The 5,807-nt window shown below is 31.9% G+C and overlaps 1 long non-coding RNA gene across 5 annotated transcripts in view; it reads left to right on the forward strand.

Moving 5' to 3' along the window:
- The first annotated feature begins 473 nt into the window (after nt 1–473).
- LOC102605398 (uncharacterized) overlaps nt 474–5,807 on the forward strand; it is a 6,749-nt gene continuing 1,415 nt past the window's right edge. Inside the window, exons 1-6 of one of the 5 annotated variants that reach the window (XR_001473446.1) lie at nt 475–1,053; nt 2,069–2,341; nt 2,511–2,589; nt 2,703–2,848; nt 3,722–3,793; nt 5,038–5,210. This is a non-coding gene — a long non-coding RNA (uncharacterized lncRNA). Of the gene's footprint in view, nt 1,054–2,068; nt 2,342–2,510; nt 2,867–3,721; nt 3,794–5,037; nt 5,211–5,807 lie in introns of all 5 variants that reach the window. The other 4 variants (XR_001473448.1, XR_001473445.1, XR_001473447.1 and 1 more) reach the window with 4 other exon arrangements.

Genomic DNA, 5,807 nt, shown 5'->3' on the forward strand with positions numbered 1-5,807 from the left:
ATAAATGATGTTTTTAATTTAAACATACTTTTTAAGCTAATTAATGGTTCTTGATTACGTAAACAAGAATCATTTTAAAAGAATAAGATTAATTTCTTCTTAAAATTTTAAAACATCACTTATTTTGAAACGTGTGAGTACATTTGTACATGTGATTTCAAAATTGCCTCTCGAGTAGTTTTGAGATAATTGAGTCTTGGACCAAACACAATAAATAACAAAAATGCCATTTTCAATCTTTTTTTCCTTCTAAGCTAATTAACAAGTGGTCTGTGGGAAGAAAGTATACACAGACAAAAAGTACATTGTTTGGCCTAATTAGACTCCAATTTTTAGTGTATTGTTTGTTGTATTTTAATATCACGAAAAGGATTGGAAGAGAACCTTAGGCCTTAAGTTACGCAAAGGTCTTGGCACTAGCGAGCTCCAAAGTATTATTATATATAATATATATTACTCTTTATTAGAAGTGGCACTTGAGGCTGTACCAACACTGCTATATGCAGTTGTACTAAAAGTTGCATAAATTGTACAATAAAGTTCGGCCTATTTTTAGTTTAATGCCACGTGTATGTATTTTAGTTCAATGCCCTCCAATTTTCCACGTTTTGACAGACACGTAATAGCATCTTACCTTTGTGGGAGACAGCTGGTTTTCACTTACAGTCCCCAAATTTCTCGAGGCTTCTCTTCCTTATCCTTCTCTCTCTTTTCTTCCGTCAAATTAGTCTCCAAGAAGCTTCGTCGAAGAGTTGTTCGCATTTTCCTTTTTTTCGTCTCTTTAGTTTTCTGAAAATTTTGAACAAATCGCACTTGTAGTCGCAAGAAATTTTTCGAAAACTGAGTACCAAATTTCAAGTTTCTGTCAGAATTGTGCCGACCTCTACAACAAGAATTGTTTCTTTTTCCTCTTGCGTGTTGTGATATTCTTTTGCCTTTTCAAGTTCTTTTCATATTTTCCATTCTCTTTGCAGGTTTGCACTTGCAGCTATGCAAATTTTGCAGATTGTTGACAAAGTTTGGTACTTGCGTGGTTCCTAACAACATTCAAAGGTACTAGGTGAAATTTGTTCCTTTTTTCTTTGTTTTTTAATCTTTCAAGACTAACTTAGAAGTGTGCCACTTGATACCTTTTTCATATTTGGTACTTGATATCATGAAATAGTATAAATCTTTTTATTTTTGGATAGGGCTCTGTTTTTCACCTAATAATATCTTAAAGTGCTACACTGCAGGATTAATTTGAACTTGTAGTTGTTAAAAGATATGTAACTATATGTGTGAACTTTAGATTTGAACCTGAATCTTGATCATGCTCCAAAGGTGAGATTTTTTCAAAATCTTTTAAGGCTTCGACTTTGACGGAAGATATGAGATCTATCTTTTGGAGTAAAATTTGTCAAATTTGATTCACGAAATACTTCCATCTTTTAATTGTGGCCTTATTAGACCCTTCCAGTGATTAAGTGATTGATGATTGTTTATCTTTGTGTCTGTTATTGATTTATTAAGTGTACATTATTTTGACTGAATTGATCTTTCATTATATGAATCTGTTTTAATTCATGAGATTTAATTCATGAGATAGTATTAGAGAGTAATGAATCATAAGGATAGCTTTCTTGCATCCTCCATATGCCAAACAATTGTTGCCAAGGATTCGTATACAAAGAGAACATTCATGAGTGAATTGCACATTCTTTCTCCAATTATGAATCAATAAAGGTCATTAAGCACGTATGTCGAGGGTTAACCTATTGACCAGAAACTATTTGATAGCATAAGTTTCTTTGTACTCATACGAGACAATATTAACGAAGACAATAAGCTAGAGTAGGATTCCATTCTTGAATTTATCACATTTTAACATATGTATGTTCTCTAATATGTTCCAAGATCTTATAGTTACCAGAAGCTGCATAAATGCAAAATTTACCATTTGCAACCTTCTACTCTTTTGTTTCGAGATTTAGCTTCTCCATAACTTCTGCACCTTTTACTCTTTAGTAAATATTTTAAGTCTTCCCTTATCCGTCATCTATTTTTTTTCTTTTTTCCGATGCCTAAGGATGATAGAACCAAACCCAGCAAGTTGACTTCCTTCTTGGGTTATAAGGTTGGGATGAATCACATTGCGAGAGGATTTGAAAAATCTGTATCAAGTAAAATCACTCTTTCATCTATAGCATTTCAGTTCAGTATTCACATTTTCAACATACATATAATCATTTAGACTCTGACTTCAGCAAATTGTACGAAATATTATCTAACTTATACAAAAGAAGGCTAAAGGAGGATGGGAGTAAAAGGACGAACACTGCATCTTCTAATTGTACTAAAGGTAGTACTAATTGTACAGTAAATTTGGCCCTTTTCCAGTGATGAATAAACACGTGTCTCATTTTGCTTCACTTTCTGTACAAGTTTTGCACTATCATCTCACAATTCTCTATAGATTTCTCTCTCCTCCTCTGCTAAGCTTGGTCTATTTTCTCAACTCTTCTTTGTAGATCTCAACTCTTCAATGGCGAATCCATGTGTTGCTGAGTGTCTTCTCTTTGTGTAGACACTTTAAATCTCTCTGTGAAGGTTTCCTCAAGATTTTTGTTTGTTTGGGATGCCTTGCCGAAATATTTCTTCATGATTTAAGCTAAATCTACATGTTTCTCAATCTGGCTAATATGACCTATTATCTCTTTAAGGCTTATTATATTCATCAAGTCCCTGATTCTAATATTCAAGGGTTGTTTTGGGTCCTTGTACTTCCTGTACTATGCTTCAACACAAAAACACAAGAGCAGAAAACCCAACGTTGTTAATGCAAGTTCCTCCATTGTTAATTTGCCCGGTGAGCTTTATACTATGAGTAGGTTCCTTCTCTTTGTGCTTTACTGCTTTTATAGCTTCTAAACTTCAGTGTCGGATCTCGGGTCCATATATAGTGCTATATGCCGTTTCTATGTTCTGCACTCTTTTAAGTGTATAATTTTTTTATTGATGGTGTCTTATGTTGCCACTCTTTCTTTTGTTTGTTTATTTATGTCCTTATGCTTTCACTTTATATTTTTGTGTAGGAGTTTGAAATTTATATTCAAAGTTTGAAAATTGGGTTTAGAGCGAAATTCTCCTCCAATATCACTACCAAGCAATCAAAAAATTAATATATGCACACAAATTCCACCCCACAACAGTTTATGGAAATTAGGGGTTTAAGATTGAAATTGTTCAAAATTATACAATTGAACAATTTCAGTGCATGTGGATTATATAAGTTAGGGAATTGGATGTTCAATGGAGTAACATGATCCGTAAGATTCTGAAGCCTACCCTAATTTATTGGGGTTGATGTTATAGGCTCTCACTTTGATAATTGTCAAGGATTCCTTTATAGGATCATTTGACTTTATATAATTTTAATATTTGAATTTATTAATTCTTGGTTGTCCAGTTCTATATACATTTGCCCGTTAACATGATTATGTTATTCTATTTATTAGGATATCAATTTTTGCTTACTAATTTTTCTCCTCTTCTCTCTGTTGACAGTAGTAAGATCAAAATTTGTTTGAAAAATTAGTCTTCTGACTCCACTTCTTCATTTCTATAATCTTTTCATATGTTCTCAGTATAACACAACTGCGACGCTGAGCTCCGTTCTATTGATTGTTGAAAACTTGGATCCCGTTACTATATCTCGATGATTTTACTTGTATTTTTGCAGAATTAATGACTTTTGACGACCAACAAATGGCATTGGGTTGCGAGTACGTACACATTTTTCTCCTCTTCTAAGGTAATCCTCGCCAACTCCATTACATTGGCTCATTGTGGGATGGTTTGGATGAGTTGTCGTCAGTTTATGCCTCCTCTTTTGTTCTCCTTTCTCTATGACTACAGTTCTTATGTCCTTCTTAGTTTTTGGGTGAATGGCGGTTCTTTTTTTTTTTTTTGAACAATTGCACTTATGATATTAAACTTAAAGGCTAATACAGAAATTTCATTGATCTCCAATGTTTCCGATGTACTAGATACGTTGTTGATTGATAAATAGAAATAGTAATCATTTCAAGAGTTGGTTGTATTGTCAATACATACTTTTAAATGCAGTAAGTTTTTACTTACTTCACTAATAGTTATCTTTTCTAAGATGTTCACTATTTGCACTTAAATTTAGGAGCTCTTAGCATTAGATTTTGTCTTTGAGCTTAAAATTTGTTTCTCATATTTTATCATAGTAAAATGAAGAGGCTAGCTAGATATGATTATTGAGACATCAACTGATTTTCTAAAATGCTCAAAGATTATTCTACTAAAGTTGTGTTTAAAGGTGAAATGGACAGGATTTGAGCAATAGAGGTTAGATCCTGTTTTTCTTATGCCTTTATCTTTCCTTCATCAGTAAGTTTATCTTCTAACTTGATCGTTTCCTTTTTCACTGTTCAGAGATTTTTCTTTTTTTTTTCATCTGTTTTGTTGTCTATTGACAAAGATATTATGTCTGCGTTATCATTGATAATAGAGTTTATAAAGTCAAGGGTCAGACGGTAAAATAATTTGTTTATTTAAAATGTTCAAGCATCTACCATTGAGGGAGTAAAATCCTTGGTTTATTTACAATTTTTTTTATTTATTACTTTAGTTCAACTATTCTTCTATTAAAAGCCTATAGCTTTGTATGGAGGAAATCTGAAAAGTCCTGTATACTAATGCCCTTTCAGAAATATCTATTGTATGTTTGTAGCGGTGAAGACACGTGTTGTTTCATTTACTCATGTCGAACCTAATTTCTCCTCTCTTTCTCTCATTGAACCTTCTCAATTAAATTCCTTGATCTTCTTTTCTTTTTTTATTCCTTCCTTTCTCATGTACATTTAGGGACTGTGTTCGTCATTATCAAATATCAACCTTCCTTTCACAAGGAAAGATATGATATGGACCTTTGTGCATGTCTACTCTAATAAATGATTTTGCTCTGTTAATAAATGATTGGGCTTTTAAATCTACCAAATTGAACTTTTTTCCCTCAACATTTTGCAGGCTGAATACAGATCCAACAAATGTATTACCTGTTTTTTCTTGGAAGCAACATTTAAATATAAACATCATCAACAATGAAGATGTGAAACTAAAATTTGCTTACTCTTTTTTGGTGTTTATGAAGGAGAAAGAACTCAACTTTACATACAGCAACATGCAATTTTTTTCCCAAGGTAGCTACTTTGTTTTGTTTCTTAATTCTTAAAGTTATGGTTTGACACTTGATATATTTGAATATATCAAAGATCTGATCTCTTTTCTGAATTATGAAATTTAAAGATTATATTTATGTAGATCTCAAAACTGAGTTTTAAACTGTCAAAGCATTCTTAATCCTTTCATTTTCATCTTACTGTTAGATAAAATGGACAGTAGAGGTCTAGCCATAATTGAATATCCTTGGATGATGTTAATTTTTTTGTTAAAAAAAGAAAGGAAAAATATTATACCAATTATAGAATGTTGAAGGAAGTATAGAATAGAGTTTAACTTAAGAAGAAGTATAGAATAGAGTTTAACTTAAGAAGAAGTATAGAATAGAGTTTAACTTAAGAAGAAGTATAGAATAGAGTTTAACTTAAGAAGAAGTATAGAATAGAGTTTAACTTAAGAAGAAGTATAGAATAGAGTTTAACTTAAGAAGAAGTATAGAATAGAGTTTAACTTAAGAAGAAGTATAGAATAGAGTTTAACTTAAGAAGAAGTATAGAATAGAGTTTAACTTAAGAAGCCTGCAATTTTGCAAATTGTAATAGACCCCTGTTGGAAGG

Source organism: Solanum tuberosum, unplaced genomic scaffold (assembly GCF_000226075.1).
Source record: "Solanum tuberosum cultivar DM 1-3 516 R44 unplaced genomic scaffold, SolTub_3.0 scf00087, whole genome shotgun sequence".
Classification (NCBI taxonomy): Eukaryota; Viridiplantae; Streptophyta; class Magnoliopsida; order Solanales; family Solanaceae; genus Solanum; species Solanum tuberosum.